The 18397-nt window shown below is 40.0% G+C and overlaps 2 long non-coding RNA genes across 2 annotated transcripts; both read right to left on the bottom strand.

Moving 5' to 3' along the window:
• Positions 1-9859: 9859 nt before the first annotated feature.
• Positions 9860-10256, bottom strand: LOC116801109. The gene is made up of 4 exons (XR_004361780.1): positions 10242-10256; positions 10164-10188; positions 10027-10117; positions 9860-9973 (listed from the first exon to the last, which is right to left on the bottom strand). It is a non-coding gene; the product is annotated as an uncharacterized LOC116801109 (long non-coding RNA).
• Positions 10257-10512: 256 nt separating this feature from the next.
• On the bottom strand, positions 10513-10708 carry LOC116801110. Its single transcript, XR_004361781.1, has 2 exons — positions 10667-10708; positions 10513-10613 (listed from the first exon to the last, which is right to left on the bottom strand). It is a non-coding gene; the product is annotated as an uncharacterized LOC116801110 (long non-coding RNA).
• Positions 10709-18397: the final 7689 nt, after the last annotated feature.

Below are 18397 nucleotides of genomic sequence, written 5' to 3' on the forward strand. Positions count from 1 at the left end.
ACAAATACTATCTTAGCTACATATGCAGACGATACCATAATTCTTAGCCGGTCTAAATATACCAATATTGCGATTAACCTAAATCAAAATTACCTTAATGTTTTCTGTAGATGGTCAAAAAAATGGGACATAGCAATTAATGCAAAAAAAACTGGACACATTCTCTTCTCCCTAAAAAGAGAAGAAACAAATACATACACTCCTCCAACAATTAATGGACAAAGAGCCGCCAAATTAAACAAGCAACGCTATCTCGGGCTCATGCTAGATAGAAAACTGACCTTTGGGGCACACATAACGCTGCTAAAAGGAAAAACTATAGCTGCTTACAAAAAATTAGAATGGCTAGTAGGAAAAAATAGCCACCTACCTAAAAACGCAAAGGTTCTCCTCTGGAAACAAATTGTCTCCCCAATCTGGCATTACGCCATTGCAATATGGGGCTCTCTGGTATCGGACACCCAAGCAAATAAAATTCAAACAATGGAAAACAAATTTATCAGACGAATCATTAACGCCAGCAGATATACGAGACAAGCAACCATTAGGACAATTTATAACATTAAATCATTCGAGGAAATTTTTGACAAAGCAAGCCAACGCTACGCCAACTCCCTTACTGACCATGAAAACCCTCTAATATATGACCTCCTAATCAATGCCTACAAGCCTACCAGACTGGAACCAAGCAGAAGCAGATACGCCAAGCAATTTTCAAAATATTTCCTGCCTCTTCAACAACACCAACCAAAACCACCTGCGGAACCCACCTATAGCTCCATACATGATTATACAAAAAACGAGGAAGCTGAAATAGTCGTCAAAATGAGAACCAAATACAGACAGACCCTTCCAACACTCCTCCTGATTGCTGACCAAGAATTAGAAATAAGGCAATCCATAGCTGAGAAAATGAGAGTGGAAAAGGAAAAAGCCGATAGGAGAAAAGCTTTAGAGAAGGGACCACCAGACAGATGGTGTGAACTTGAAATAAATTATTACAGCAAATTATTCAGAAAAGGACTAAGGACCAGAGAGGAAATTCTTGAATTAATGCTCGGACAACCCACCTCTGTAATCAAAATAGTAATCCCAGACTACGAACCCGAAACTGACCAAAATAAACAGTCTTCATAAATTAATAAAAGCAATTAAAACCAAAATACATTTATTTACAATTAATTAATAATTTATTAAGATACAAGCTACAAACTATAATCGACTGATATAACATTAGCTGCACCCAACGCACCTGAAAACATAAACAAATATTAATGAAATTATAACAACAAACATAATACTTACCTCCAGATTAATCGCAAACTTGTGGAATCCAAAGCCACGGCATCCCAGCAGCGATGGCCTTAATATTAGCTGCTACAAACGTACCTGAAAACTAAAACAAATATTAATGCAATTATAACTACAAACTTAATACTTACCTCCAGACTAATCGCAAACTGGTACCTGAAAACAAAAACAAATATTAATGAAATTAAAATAACAAACACAATACTTACCTCTAGACCTTGGCATACCAGCTGAGACGGCTTTAATATCAGCTGCTACAAACGTACCTGAAAACTTAAACAAATATTAAAGCAATTATAATAACAAACACAATACTTACCTCCACATTAATCTCAAAAAATTCAGAAAAGGACTAAGGACCAGAGAGGAAATTCTTGAATTTATGCTCGGACAACCCACCACTGTAATCAAAATAGTAATCCCAGACTACGAACCCGAAGCTGACCAAAATAAACAGTCTTCACAAATTAATAAAAGCAATTAAAACCAAAATACATTTATTTACAATTAATCCCTAATTTATTAAGATACAAGCTACAAACTATAATCGACGGAAATAACATTAACTGCAACCAACGCACCTGAAAACATAAACCAATATTAATGAAATTATAAAAACAAACATAATACTTACCTCCAGATTAATCGTAAACTTGTAGAATCCAAAACCATTGCATTTTAGCAGCGATGGCCTTAATATTAGCCGCTACAAACGTACCTGAAAACTAAAACAAATATTAATGCAATTATAACTACAAACTTAATACTTACCTCCAGACTAATCGCAAACTGGTACCTGAAAACAAAAACAAATATTAATGAAATTAAAATAACAAACACAATACTTACCTCTAGATTAATCGCAAACCTTGGCATACCAGCTGCGACGGCTTTAATATCAGCTGCTACAAACGTACCTGAAAACTTAAACAAATATTAAAGCAATTATAATAACAAACACAATACCTACCTCCATATTAATCTCAAAAAATTCAGAAAAGGACTAAGGACCAGAGAGGAAATTCTTGAATTAATGCTCGGACAACCCACCACTGTAATCAAAATAGTAATCCCAGACTACGAACCCGAAGCTGACCAAAATAAACAGTCTTCACAAATTAATAAAAGCAATTAAAACCAAAATACATTTATTTACAATTAATCCCTAATTTATTAAGATACAAGCTACAAACTATAATCGACGGAAATAACATTAGCTGCAACCAACGCACCTGAAAACATAAACCAATATTAATGAAATTATAAAAACAAACATAATACTTACCTCCAGATTAATCGCAAACTTGTAGAATCCAAAACCATTGCATTCCAGCAGCGATGGCCTTAATATTAGCTGCTACAAACGTACCTGAAAACTAAAACAAATATTAATGCAATTATAACTACAAACTACTACAAAACATAAACCAATATTAATGAAATTATAAAAACAAACATAATACTTACCTCCAGATTAATCGCAAACTTGTAGAATCCATAACCATTGCATTCCAGCAGCGATGGCCTTAATATTAGCTGCTACAAACGTACCTGAAAACTAAAACAAATATTAATGCAATTATAACTACAAACTTAATACTTACCTCCAGACTAATCGCAAACTGGTACCTGAAAACAAAAACAAATATTAATGAAATTAAAATAACAAACACAATACTTACCTCTAGATTAATCGCAAACCTTGGCATACCAGCTGCGACGGCTTTAATATCAGCTGCTACAAACGTACCTGAAAACTTAAACAAATATTAAAGCAATTATAATAACAAACACAATACTTACCTCCAGATTAATCTCAAACGTGAAGAACTCAAAACCACGGGATCTCAGCTGCGACGGCCTCAATAAAAGCTGCAACAAATGTACCTGAAAACAAAAACAAATATTAATGCAATTATAATTACAAACTTATTAATGCAATTATAACAACAAATTTAATACTCACCTCCATATTAATCGCAAGCTTGAAGAACCCAAAAACCACGGCATCACAGCTACGACGGCCTCTAAATTAGCTGCTACAAACGCACCTGAAAACAAAACAAAAACAAAAATTTAATACAATTTAAAAACAAACATAATACCCACCCTCAGAACAGCCTTTAAAAAAAAAAACACACCTGAATAACAATAATTAATACAACTATATAAATAAACAAATACAAACATAATACTTACCTCCAAATATCGTTCAGCCTGGGCCCCTGAAAAATACAAAAGAAAACCAATGAAACCACAAAAACAATTAACAAATGTAATACTTACCTAAAATTTATCTTTACATTCAATTCCATGGCCCAAATCGCTGCTACGGTCCCCGACAACAATCCTTGACCCGGAACATCCTGAAACACCATGACCTCTTCCGATGCGGCGGTCCTCGGCAACTTTTCCTGATCCGGAAGCTCCTAGCTGCCAGTCCCGACGCAATGGCCACAGGACGCGGCGCACCGTGCAACCTTCGTTTCCACCACCATGTTGACAGCAGCTCCATTACATCCCAATGACGGCTGCGCGGGATTCTAGCTTCTTCAAAACTTATGCAACTGCTTGCAACACCGACCGGGACGAGCTCGTTGCAAGCGGCGCTCCTCCAGCGGCCACTACAAATCACAGCCAACACACTACAGGCGCCTGCCCGTGATGACTCCTGACGATTCCAACGACTCGGCGCTCCTGTCCTTCTGGCAGGGGTACCTGAAAATAAATAAATTAAACAACAATGATAGTCAAAATTGCAAAATCTATTGTAAAATAATCCAATTGTTAAATGTAAACAAACCATGCAAATTTTAAAATGTTACCAGTCCATGTTACTGTTGAAATTTAAACTAACAAAATACTACATTAATACTAACTATGTCCAAGCCCCAAACTCACCCCATGCAATGTTAAACTCTAAATTCAAATAATTGTACCTACATATTGCATAAATGTAATCAAAGGCAAAATAAATTGTGGATGCGGAACAGAATTCATTCTGTCTCCGTACCTCCACCTACAAAGTTAAAAAACCAGTCCATGTTTCTGTCTATAATCTAAGCCTAAAGCAAAAAAAAAAAATACTAACTAAATATTAAATACTAACTATGTCCAAATCCCCAACTCACCTCATGCAATGTTAAATTCTAAATTCAAATAATTGTACCTATATATTGCACAAAATGTAATCAAAGGCAAAATAAATTGTGGATGCGGAACAGAAGTCATTCTGTCTCCGTACCTCCACCAGTAAAGTTGAAAAACTCACCAAAGGAATGCTTCTTTACGCCCCGATGCTCAGGGCGTTTTAAAATTAAAACCAAACAACAGCGCCATGCCCTCTGTGGTGAATCAAACAACAGCCCGCACCCTTAGTCGGCCTACTGCTAAGCGGGATTTATTCAAATCACCTTCCAGGAGCCCAGACGTGCAGCCCATGAGTTTCTCGGAAGTGGTTGCTGGAACAGGTCCAACCTTTGTGGCACCCTCAGTTCCGGCCCCTACTACAAAAACCCCGGCCAAGAGGACTAATGACGACTTAGATTGCTCCAGCTTCAAGACGCCAAATAAAAGACTATGCGCGAACTACAATTTCGAATCTCCCAGCATTTTCCCCCCCCTCACCACACCCGTTTTCCAAAGTAAGGCAGCCAAATCTGTATATGAGGAATCTAAAACCAGGAATCGTCCCCCCCACCAGCCGTTACCCTGCAGCATCAATGATCCTGCTCGCAGCGAAACGACGCCTCCCCCTCAAAACACAGATGCAGAGCTGCCACCTTGGAAACTTGTGCCTAAAAGCCGCAGAGCACCTCCCATAATCGTCAACGATATCAAAGAAATTGTCCCGCTACTAGAAAAGTTAAATTATACAGCAGGAGTCTCCAGCTACACCACTAGGGCAATTGAAGGGAACGGGGTCAGGATCCAGGCCAAGGACATGACCGCCTACCAAAAAATCAAAGATGTCCTTACAGCCAACGGCTTCCCTCTATCCACCAACCAGCCAAAGTCCGAGAGAGGTTTCCGAGTAGTAATCAGACATCTCCACCACTCCACTCCATGCTCGTGGATTGTTCAGGAGTTGCTGAAGCTCGGTTTCTCTGCGCGCTTCGTCAGTAATATGACGAATCCGGCTACAGGTGGCCCCATGCGCATGTTTGAAGTGGAGATCGTCATGGCCCAGGACGGCAGTCATGACAAAATTATCTCACTTAAACAAATTGGTGGGCAAAGGGTAGACATTGAAAGAAAAAACAGGACACGGGAGCCGGTCCAGTGCTACAGATGCCAGGGCTACAGGCATGCCAAAAACTCATGCATGAGGCCACCAAGATGCATGAAATGCGCTGGCGATCACCTGTCATCCTATTGCACCAAACCAAAATCCACACCCGCCACCTGCGCTAACTGCTCTGGAGAGCATATAAGTGCGTATAAGGGATGCCCTGCTTATAAGGCTGAAAAACGAAAACTGGCAGTTAACAACATCAACATCAACAAAATACGGACAATCAAGGATGCTAACACAAACAACTATGGTCGACAGTACCCTCCCTCTCGCAACAACACCCCCCGGCTGCCTTTCAGCTCATCATTATTCAATAGGACAACAGCTGAATCCCGTCAAAACACAACAAGAGCATTTTGGAAGAACCCTTTCCGGCAAAACAGAAACGATGAAAGGCAAATCCAGCCTCGCCTATCTTCCCACAACTTGGCCATCCAGAAGCGACTGAGTAAATGGCGCCGCCATCCAGACAATGTCTCCAATAAAGGCACGATCAATCCCAAAGATAAGCCAAATTCACGACGACCTAACATGACGAGCAACCCGGCACAAAGGCACCTGGAACGCTTCCAGGACAAGCTCCGCAAAGCAAGACGTGAACGCAAGGACCATGAGCCCGAAGAAAAGACAACAAACATAAGGAGAGTAGACGATGGCAGCCCGCCGACCACCAGCAGAGCTGCCAGAGCATTCCTTAAGCCAAGGATTATAGAAGACAACATCCCCACGCCTATGGACACTCACTCTAATCCGCAAAAAAGTCCCTCTGACCACCACAGTAAAAGTCTTACACTACGAGTGGAAAATATTGAAAAGAAAATTGACAGCCTAATGGAACTTTTATTCAAGTGCCTCGAATCTAACAAAGAGCCTACCTTAGCACACCTCATGACCTCCTGAATCTTCAAATCCTTAACGCAAATTAAACTCTCACTATGACTATAAATCTAAACAACGGACAATCTTTCAATACCCTTAAAATAGGATATTGGAACGCATGCGGAATTACTAATAAAACAAATGAACTGGAGGCCTACATTAAAAAAGAAGGTATCCAAATTATGCTAGTAACAGAAACCAGGTTAGAGCGAAATTCCAACGCACTAAACTTCAAAGGTTTCCACACATACCTAGCACAAAACCCTACTTCACACAGAAAAGGCGGCACGGCTACCATCATCAATCAAAACGTTCGACACACCTGCCTTAATCCAATAGAGACTGATTTCTTGCAAAGCGCACCCATAGCACTTATACCTTCAAGTCGCATACGCGCAAACATGACAATTGTTGCCCCAATATACTGCCCACCTGTATTTAAATGGACCACTGAGCAATTCTCAAAGCTTTTTAACCACTTTGACATGCTCCTCGACGGAAAAACTAAATTTGTACTTGGCGGCGATTGGAACTGCAAACACAGACTCTGGGGTAACTATTTATCTTGCGCTAAGGGAAGATCCCTGTCTCAGTCAATCCTTGCAAGAAAAGACCTTGACATAGTGGCCACCGGCCAAGCCACACACTTTCCTTTTGACAAGAAAAAACAGCCCTCTGCATTGGACTTTGCAATCTGCAAGGGCTTCCACACTCAAAGTCTAAAAACCTACTCTACAGATGAACTCAGCTCGGACCACCTCCCTATCCAAATAGTCATATGTCCCGACGACACCGACTGGCAACTCAATAACACAACAAACAATGCAATTATACAAAAAAGAACAAATCTCACGAAATTCAAGAAAAATCTAGAAAACAAAATATTACTAAATACGGAAATACGCACAGGACAGGACATTGACGATTGCATAGACATTCTTATCAACAATATAAAATCAGCAGCCAATGAAGCCACCCCATCAAATCGCCCCCAATTATTGCGCAACTACAACTCCTCAAGAAGACCCACAAAGCTAAGACTAGATGATGCTACTAAAAGGTTACTAGAGGAGAAAAAGGAGCTAAATAGAATCTTTAGGGCAGTAGGAACTGACGAAGCCCGAAGATGGTTTAAAAACGTGCAAAATAGACTGTCTAAAGAAATCAGAAAGCTCAAACTTAAACTCCTCAACCGCAACCTTCAGGACATTGATACCACCGACCGATATAGAATGCAAAAACTATGGAAAACTACAAACACAATCAAAAAGCAACCCCGACCCTGCTGGCCGATTAAAAAGGACAATGAAGACAACCGCCTAAGAACTGACTACCCCTGGACCAGGACCTTAGATGAAAAAGCTGAAGCTTTTGCAGCCCACCTTGAGTCCCGCTTCAAGCCAAATCAAAATAATGACGCCAAAGACAGGGATTTCGTCAGAAGTGAATTAGAAAAATTCAGATCTTTAGATACGAACGGCGAATCTGGTAACAGCACCTTCAAGCCAGTCACGCTGGCCGAACTAAATGAGCTGATAAACTCACTGGAATTAAAAAAAGCCCCAGGAACTGACAATCTTAACAACAAAACCTTAAAAAACCTACCCACCAAAGCCAGATTATACCTAATACTTATTTATAACAACATCCTGAAAATTGGACATTTCCCAAACAAATGGAAGCACGCAAGCATCTCAATGATTCCCAAACCAGGGAAATCACCTTTTGCTCTAAATTCCTACCGACCAATTAGCTTACTCTCTGGCCTTTCTAAACTACTCGAAAGAATACTACTGAAACGACTGTACGACATTGATTACTTTGCCAAAGCAATCCCATCCCACCAATTCGGATTCAGAAAGGACCACGGAACGGAACATCAGCTAGCCAGGGTGACTCAATTTATTCTAAAAGCCTTTGAAGAGAAAGATGTCTGCTCTGCCACTTTCCTTGACATTACGGAAGCCTTTGACAGAGTCTGGCACGACGGCCTACTATATAAACTATCCAGACTTATTCCCAGATACCTATTTGACCTACTTGAAAACTATTTATCTAATAGAACCTTCTCTGTCAGGATCGACGGTGAAACGACGTCTAGGATAGGTAAAATTAGAGCAGGAGTTCCTCAGGGCAGCATACTGGGCCCGGTCCTCTACTCAATATACTCATCTGATATGCCCTACCCAATCGTAAAAGACTATATGCGCCACATATCCTTCCCCGATTACAACCAAACAAATACTATCTTAGCTACATATGCAGACGATACCATAATTCTTAGCCGGTCTAAATATACCAATATTGCGATTAACCTAAATCAAAATTACCTTAATGTTTTCTGTAGATGGTCAAAAAAATGGGACATAGCAATTAATGCAAAAAAAACTGGACACATTCTCTTCTCCCTAAAAAGAGAAGTAACAAATACATACACTCCTCCAACAATTAATGGACAAAGAGCCGCCAAATTAAACAAGCAACGCTATCTCGGGCTCATGCTAGATAGAAAACTGACCTTTGGGGCACACATAACGCTGCTAAAAGGAAAAACTATAGCTGCTTACAAAAAATTAGAATGGCTAGTAGGAAAAAATAGCCACCTACCTAAAAACGCAAAGGTTCTCCTCTGGAAACAAATTGTCTCCCCAATCTGGCATTACGCCATTGCAATATGGGGCTCTCTGGTATCGGACACCCAAGCAAATAAAATTCAAACAATGGAAAACAAATTTATCAGACGAATCATTAACGCCAGCAGATATACGAGACAAGCAACCATTAGGACAATTTATAACATTAAATCATTCGAGGAAATTTTTGACAAAGCAAGCCAACGCTACGCCAACTCCCTTACTGACCATGAAAACCCTCTAATATATGACCTCCTAATCAATGCCTACAAGCCTACCAGACTGGAACCAAGCAGAAGCAGATACGCCAAGCAATTTTCAAAATATTTCCTGCCTCTTCAACAACACCAACCAAAACCACCTGCGGAACCCACCTATAGCTCCATACATGATTATACAAAAAACGAGGAAGCTGAAATAGTCGTCAAAATGAGAACCAAATACAGACAGACCCTTCCAACACTCCTCCTGATTGCTGACCAAGAATTAGAAATAAGGCAATCCATAGCTGAGAAAATGAGAGTGGAAAAGGAAAAAGCCGATAGGAGAAAAGCTTTAGAGAAGGGACCACCAGACAGATGGTGTGAACTTGAAATAAATTATTACAGCAAATTATTCAGAAAAGGACTAAGGACCAGAGAGGAAATTCTTGAATTAATGCTCGGACAACCCACCTCTGTAATCAAAATAGTAATCCCAGACTACGAACCCGAAACTGACCAAAATAAACAGTCTTCATAAATTAATAAAAGCAATTAAAACCAAAATACATTTATTTACAATTAATTAATAATTTATTAAGATACAAGCTACAAACTATAATCGACTGATATAACATTAGCTGCACCCAACGCACCTGAAAACATAAACAAATATTAATGAAATTATAACAACAAACATAATACTTACCTCCAGATTAATCGCAAACTTGTGGAATCCAAAGCCACGGCATCCCAGCAGCGATGGCCCTAATATTAGCTGCTACAAACGTACCTGAAAACTAAAACAAATATTAATGCAATTATAACTACAAACTTAATACTTACCTCCAGACTAATCGCAAACTGGTACCTGAAAACAAAAACAAATATTAATGAAATTAAAATAACAAACACAATACTTACCTCTAGACCTTGGCATACCAGCTGAGACGGCTTTAATATCAGCTGCTACAAACGTACCTGAAAACTTAAACAAATATTAAAGCAATTATAATAACAAACACAATACTTACCTCCAGATTAATCTCAAAAAATTCAGAAAAGGACTAAGGACCAGAGAGGAAATTCTTGAATTTATGCTCGGACAACCCACCACTGTAATCAAAATAGTAATCCCAGACTACGAACCCGAAGCTGACCAAAATAAACAGTCTTCACAAATTAATAAAAGCAATTAAAACCAAAATACATTTATTTACAATTAATCACTAATTTATTAAGATACAAGCTACAAACTATAATCGACGGAAATAACATTAACTGCAACCAACGCACCTGAAAACATAAACCAATATTAATGAAATTATAAAAACAAACATAATACTTACCTCCAGATTAATCGCAAACTTGTAGAATCCAAAACCATTGCATTTTAGCAGCGATGGCCTTAATATTAGCCGCTACAAACGTACCTGAAAACTAAAACAAATATTAATGCAATTATAACTACAAACTTAATACTTACCTCCAGACTAATCGCAAACTGGTACCTGAAAACAAAAACAAATATTAATGAAATTAAAATAACAAACACAATACTTACCTCTAGATTAATCGCAAACCTTGGCATACCAGCTGCGACGGCTTTAATATCAGCTGCTACAAACGTACCTGAAAACTTAAACAAATATTAAAGCAATTATAATAACAAACACAATACCTACCTCCATATTAATCTCAAAAAATTCAGAAAAGGACTAAGGACCAGAGAGGAAATTCTTGAATTAATGCTCGGACAACCCACCACTGTAATCAAAATAGTAATCCCAGACTACGAACCCGAAGCTGACCAAAATAAACAGTCTTCACAAATTAATAAAAGCAATTAAAACCAAAATACATTTATTTACAATTAATCCCTAATTTATTAAGATACAAGCTACAAACTATAATCGACGGAAATAACATTAGCTGCAACCAACGCACCTGAAAACATAAACCAATATTAATGAAATTATAAAAACAAACATAATACTTACCTCCAGATTAATCGCAAACTTGTAGAATCCAAAACCATTGCATTCCAGCAGCGATGGCCTTAATATTAGCTGCTACAAACGTACCTGAAAACTAAAACAAATATTAATGCAATTATAACTACAAACTACTACAAAACATAAACCAATATTAATGAAATTATAAAAACAAACATAATACTTACCTCCAGATTAATCGCAAACTTGTAGAATCCATAACCATTGCATTCCAGCAGCGATGGCCTTAATATTAGCTGCTACAAACGTACCTGAAAACTAAAACAAATATTAATTCAATTATAACTACAAACTTAATACTTACCTCCAGACTAATCGCAAACTGGTACCTGAAAACAAAAACAAATATTAATGAAATTAAAATAACAAACACAATACTTACCTCTAGATTAATCGCAAACCTTGGCATACCAGCTGCGACGGCTTTAATATCAGCTGCTACAAACGTACCTAAAACTTAAACAAATATTAAAGCAATTATAATAACAAACACAATACTTACCTCCAGATTAATCTCAAACGTGAAGAACTCAAAACCACGGGATCTCAGCTGCGACGGCCTCAATAAAAGCTGCAACAAATGTACCTGAAAACAAAAACAAATATTAATGCAATTATAATTACAAACTTATTAATGCAATTATAACAACAAATTTAATACTCACCTCCATATTAATCGCAAGCTTGAAGAACCCAAAAACCACGGCATCACAGCTACGACGGCCTCTAAATTAGCTGCTACAAACGCACCTGAAAACAAAACAAAAACAAAAATTTAATACAATTTAAAAACAAACATAATACCCACCTTCAGAACAGCCTTTAAAAAAAAAACACACCTGAATAACAATAATTAATACAACTATATAAATAAACAAATACAAACATAATACTTACCTCCAAATATCGTTCAGCCTGGGCCCCTGAAAAATACAAAAGAAAACCAATGAAACCACAAAAACAATTAACAAATGTAATACTTACCTAAAATTTATCTTTACATTCAATTCCATGGCCCAAATCGCTGCTACGGTCCCCGACAACAATCCTTGACCCGGAACATCCTGAAACACCATGACCTCTTCCGATGCGGCGGTCCTCGGCAACTTTTCCTGATCTGGAAGCTCCTAGCTGCCAGTCCCGACGCAATGGCCACAGGACGCGGCGCACCGTGCAACCTTCGTTTCCACCACCATGTTGACAGCAGCTCCATTACATCCCAATGACGGCTGCGCGGGATTCTAGCTTCTTCAAAACTTATGCAACTGCTTGCAACACCGACCGGGACGAGCTCGTTGCAAGCGGCGCTCCTCCAGCGGCCACAACAAATCACAGCCAACACACTACAGGCGCCTGCCCGTGATGACTCCTGACGATTCCAACGACTCGGCGCTCCTGTCCTTCTGGCAGGGGTACCTGAAAATAAATAAATTAAACAACAATGATAGTCAAAATTGCAAAATCTATTGTAAAATAATCCAATTGTTAAATGTAAACAAACCATGCAAATTTTAAAATGTTACCAGTCCATGTTACTGTTGAAATTTAAACTAACAAAATACTACATTAATACTAACTATGTCCAAGCCCCAAACTCACCCCATGCAATGTTAAACTCTAAATTCAAATAATTGTACCTACATATTGCATAAATGTAATCAAAGGCAAAATAAATTGTGGATGCGGAACAGAATTCATTCTGTCTCCGTACCTCCACCTACAAAGTTAAAAAAACCGGACAGACAAAGTAGCAGACGATAACAGTCGGCTCCATCCTGCTGACGTCAAGCACGCAGCTCCAGCTTCCAAGACTTCAACTATTGAAACAAGGGAACACAAGCTATTACTGGGAAATATATATTAATAATATAATACTTATCTAATTGCAAACTTGATGACTCCAAAATCGTGGCATTCTAGCTGCAATAACACAACGACAAGGGCCTCCAATTTAGCCCATACAAAACGTACCTGAAAAGCAAATAAATCAACGCAATTAAAAAAGCAATAAAATACTCACCCCAGACTAGCTTCCTCTTTAAGTACCTGAAAAACAATAATAAACGCAACAATATAAACAAATATACACCAATATAATACTTACCTTAAATTAATTCCACTCAATGTACCTGAAACAACAAAAATTAATGCAATCATAATTAACAAATAGCATATATAATACTCACCAAATACTATTTTTGCATCCATTTCCATGACTATTCCGTTGCGGCGGCTCTCTGCTACAAATCTTAAAACGGCGGCCCCAAGCTGCCAATCCTGACGCTATGGCCACAAGACGCGGCGCACCTGGCTTCCTTCGGTGACAGACCGAGCCACAATCCTCTCTGACGACTTCTTCGCCACGAGACGACTCCACCACCATATAGACAGCAGCTCTCAAAAAATGCAATGACAGCTGCGTGGGGCAACTCATTGCAACTCCTCTTCCTGACGAACGGCAATTTTATCTGCAATATATTCAAACAATTGCATAAAACTGCCACTGACGATACAACTTATACTCACCAAATGACGGCAGCGATGGATGCCGATACCAAGAACAACTAACCTGCAATCGCCGGCCGGACAAAATTGTTGCAAGTGGCCCACTTCCAGCGGCCGCAACAGACCACTGCCATAATGCAACAAAACTTACCTGTGATGACTCCTGAGGCTCTCTGCGACGCGGTGCTCCTGTCCTTCTGATGGGGGTACCTGAAAAGAAATAAATAAAACAATGTTAGTCTAAAATTTTAATGTTTTTTGCAAAATAATTTCATTTTATAAATGTAAACAAAACATGCAAGCTGATAATGTTACCAATCATGTCAATGTCTGAAATCCATGCATATAAAATACTAACTTAAATTTAATACTAACAAACTATGTCCAAGCCCCAAACTCACCCCATGCTATGTTAAACTCAAAAATTCAAATTATTGTACCTACATATTGCATTTATTGTAATCAAAGGCAAAATAAAGTTGTGGATGCGGAACAGAATTCATTCTGTCTCCGTACCTCCACCTACAAAGTAAAAAAAAAAAAACTGTGGGGAATTTAGCAAAAGCTCGCACCCTTAGTCGGCCTGCTGCCAAGCGGGACTTATTTAAATCACCGTCCAAGAGCCCAAACGAGCAGCCCATGAGTTTCTCGGAAGTGGTTGCTGGAACAGGTCCAATCTTTGTGGCACCTTCAGTTCCGGCTCCAACTACGAAAACCCCGGCCAAGAGGACTAATGACGACCTGGACTGCCCCAGTTTTAAGACGCCAAATAAACGTTTATGCGTGACCACCAATTTCAAGTCTCCCAGCATTTTCCCACCCCTCACCACACCCGTTTTCCAAAGCAAGGCAGCCAAATCTGTATATGAGGAATCCAAAACTAGGAATCGACTCTCACACCAGCCGTTACCCTGCAGCACCAATGCTCCTGCACGCAGCGCAACGACGGCACCCCCTCAAAATACAGATGCTGAGCTGCCACCTTGGAAACTCATGCCACTAAGCTGCAGAGCGCCACCCATACTCGTTGACGACGTCAAAGAAATTGTCCCGCTCCTGGAAAAGCTAAACTATACAGCAGGAGTCTCCAGCTACACTACCAGGGCAACTGAAGGGAACGGGATCAGGATTCAGGCCAAGGACATGACCGCCTTCCACAAAATCAAAGATGTCCTTATAGCAAACGGCTTTCCTCTATTCACTAACCAGCCAAAGTCTGAGAGGGGCTTCCGAATAGTAATCAGACATCTCCACCACTCCACTCCATGCTCGTGGATTGTCAAGGAGTTGCTGACACTCGGATTCACCGCGCGCTTCGTCAGAAATATGACGAATCCGGCTACAGGCGGCCCCATGCGCATGTTTGAAGTGGAGATCGTCATGGCCAAGGACGGCAGTCACGACAAAATTATCTCACTCAAACAAATCGGTGGACAAAAAGTGGATATTGAAAGGAAAAACAGGACACGGGAGCCGGTCCAATGCTACAGATGCCAGGGCTTCAGGCATGCCAAGAACTCATGCATGAGGCCACCAAGATGCATGAAATGCGCTGGCGACCACCTGTCATCCTGTTGCACCAAGCCAAGAACCACCCCTGCTACCTGCGTCAACTGCTCTGGAGAGCACATTAGTGCATACAAGGGATGCCCAGTTTACAAGGCAGAAAAACAAAAGCTTGCGGCTAACAACATTGACACAAACAAAATACGTACAATTAAAGACGCAACTAAAAATTTTTATAGACGTCAGGGCCCTCCTCCACGCAATAACACCCCTCGGCTACCACATAGCTCAGCAATCCTGAGCAGATCAATCGCTGAAGCCCGCCAGGAGGCTGCCAGAAAGTCGGTATTAAATCCCTTCCGTCAAAATATGAACGACAGAAGGCCACGTTTTTCTTCCCACGACACTGCCATTCAAACCCGGCTGAATAAATGGCGCCGAAATATTAACAAGATACCCAAAAAGGGTAGGACAACCTCAAAACACAACGCAAAGCTAAGACTGGTATCCAGGACAAGCAATCCAGCGCAAAGACATCTGGAAAATTACCAGGACATGCTCCGAAAACAAAGGAGTGAAGAAAATGACCAGGAACCTGAAAAAGGTAACTCAAATCCCATGCAAGCTAGCAATGACAGCCCTCCGACCACCAGCAGAGCTGCCAGAGCTAGTTTCAAACCAAGAGTTATTGATGTAGCCACACCATCGCCAAGAAACTCCAATCCATACATACAAAAAGGCTTCTCGGACGACCACACAACAAACCTAGCAAATAGAGTCGACAACTTAGAGAAGAAAATTGACATTTTAATGGCCTTAATCATACAAGGAAGAAACAATAATCTGGACATGGACACATCCAATTAAATCTACATCTATTTATAAATATATTAACGATATCTATATCCGATGGAAAAGCGCACTCCAGTCAGCTCCCAAACTCGTGCACGGTCACCACCTTCCTCGACTCAGCTTAATTTTCCTGGAATACAAATACAAGTAAATAACAGCAATAAAATATAAACAATGCTCTCACCTCAACGCACCCGGATGAACAAGCCCAAGACAACGCACTCCAGCTGATCCTGAAGAAACGATGAGGAGAAAATCAACCAGGACATAAAAGAAAAATCGGTAGATCGATATAAAAAGGATTAGCGTGGCAGAAACATGATGAATAAAAGGCGACTCGCTGCAGCAATTCATGCACAACGTCACTTACCTGAACTTTCTCGCCACACGGTCCCTGACAGTATCCCTCATCACCGATGCAATCTACCTGCAATGCAGCGCTGCAAAAGACGGGCCACAAAAGCTGCCTACGCTTCGACCAGGGCACCCAGCGCGGAGCTGCAAAATCCATCCTTCCTGCTACTCTCAAAATCCAGATCGACGAGCGCCTACAAGAGCTGACGCTAAAACCTAAAAATAAAACAATTAACCATAAACAAACTAAACAAAACAATCAAATGCACTTACCTACTTGACCACAACCAACTGCTGTTCCACATCTAAAGCAACTGACAAGAGGTGGCGAGCGTCGCAAAAACAAAACGAAATCGCCTATTTTCGCGATTATAAACACAAAAAATTAATAATCCTAAGACGCCGTGTCCACCTCCTGATGCCACTGCACAAAAAAGGATCACTATCCCGGAGCCGACATCATATTAAAAAGAATTAAAATCCTTATCCAAATTGTATAAATTTCCTCATTACTGTATTTTCAATGATTTCCTGATAATCTGTAAGGAAAGGAAAATTAATAAGAATATAATACAAAATTATTCAAGGACACACAGAAAATTGCAAACCTGACAGGCAAACCAGCAGATACAAAAAATGCGACCTCACCCTGCCGACTATGCGCACGTAAATCATGAGACAGGCACCGCAAAAGCAAAACTAAATCGCCAACTTTCGCGATTTTAAACACAAAAAGTTGACAATTTTATGATGCCGTCTCCTTCTCCTGATGCCAAAGCATAAATAAGGATCATTTGCGTGGCGCAGCTGCCACATCAATATGCTGAAAAAACTTGTCCTTAAATTGTATTATTCTCATCAGTTCTGTATCTTCGACGAATTCTCTCCTAACCTGCAACGAAAAGAAAATAAATAAGAATGCGATACAAAAACTACTCAAGGACACATAAATAATAACAAACCGGACAGACAAAGTAGCAGACGATAACAGACGGCTCCATCCTGCTGACGTCAAGCATGCAGCTCCAGCTTCCAAGACTCCAACTATTGAAACAAGGGAACACAAGCTATTACTGGGAAATATATATGTATAATATAATACTTATCTAATTGCAAACTTGATGACTCCAAAATCGCGGCACTCCAGCCGCAATAACACAATGACAAGGGCCTCCAATTTAGCCCCTACAAAACGTACCTGAAAAGCAAAAAATCAACGCAATTATAAACGCAATGCAATATTCACCCCAGACTAGCTTCCCCCATAAGTACCTGAAAAACAATAACAAACGCAGTTATATAAACAAATATACACAATTATAATACTTACCTTAAATTAAATTCCACTCAATGTACCTGAAACAACAAAAATTAATGCAATCATCAAATAACAAATATTATACTTACCAATTTCTATTTTTACATCCATTTCCATGGCAATCTCGTTGCGGCGGCTCTCTGCAACAAATCTCGAATCGGCGGCCCCAAGCAACCAATCCTGAAGCTATGGCCACAAGACGCGACGCACCTGGCTTCCTTCGGTGATTGTCCGAACTACAATCCCCACAGACGACTTCTCTGCCACGAGACGAACTCCACGACCATAATGCCAGCAGCTCAATAAAAACGCAATGACGGCTGCGCTGGACAACTCTTCGCAACTCTTCCTGACGACCGGCAATACGCATCTGCAATACAAACAAACTCACTAAACAATTGCATAAAGCTGCCATTGACGATATAATCGGATCTTCACCAAACGACGGCTGCGTGGGATGACGCAGCTGAGAATAAATCACCTGCAACTTGTTGCAAGTTGCCCACTTCCAGCGGCCGCAACAGACCACC

This window comes from Drosophila sechellia, chromosome 3L (assembly GCF_004382195.2).
Source record: "Drosophila sechellia strain sech25 chromosome 3L, ASM438219v1, whole genome shotgun sequence".
NCBI lineage: Eukaryota > Metazoa > Arthropoda > Insecta > Diptera > Drosophilidae > Drosophila > Drosophila sechellia.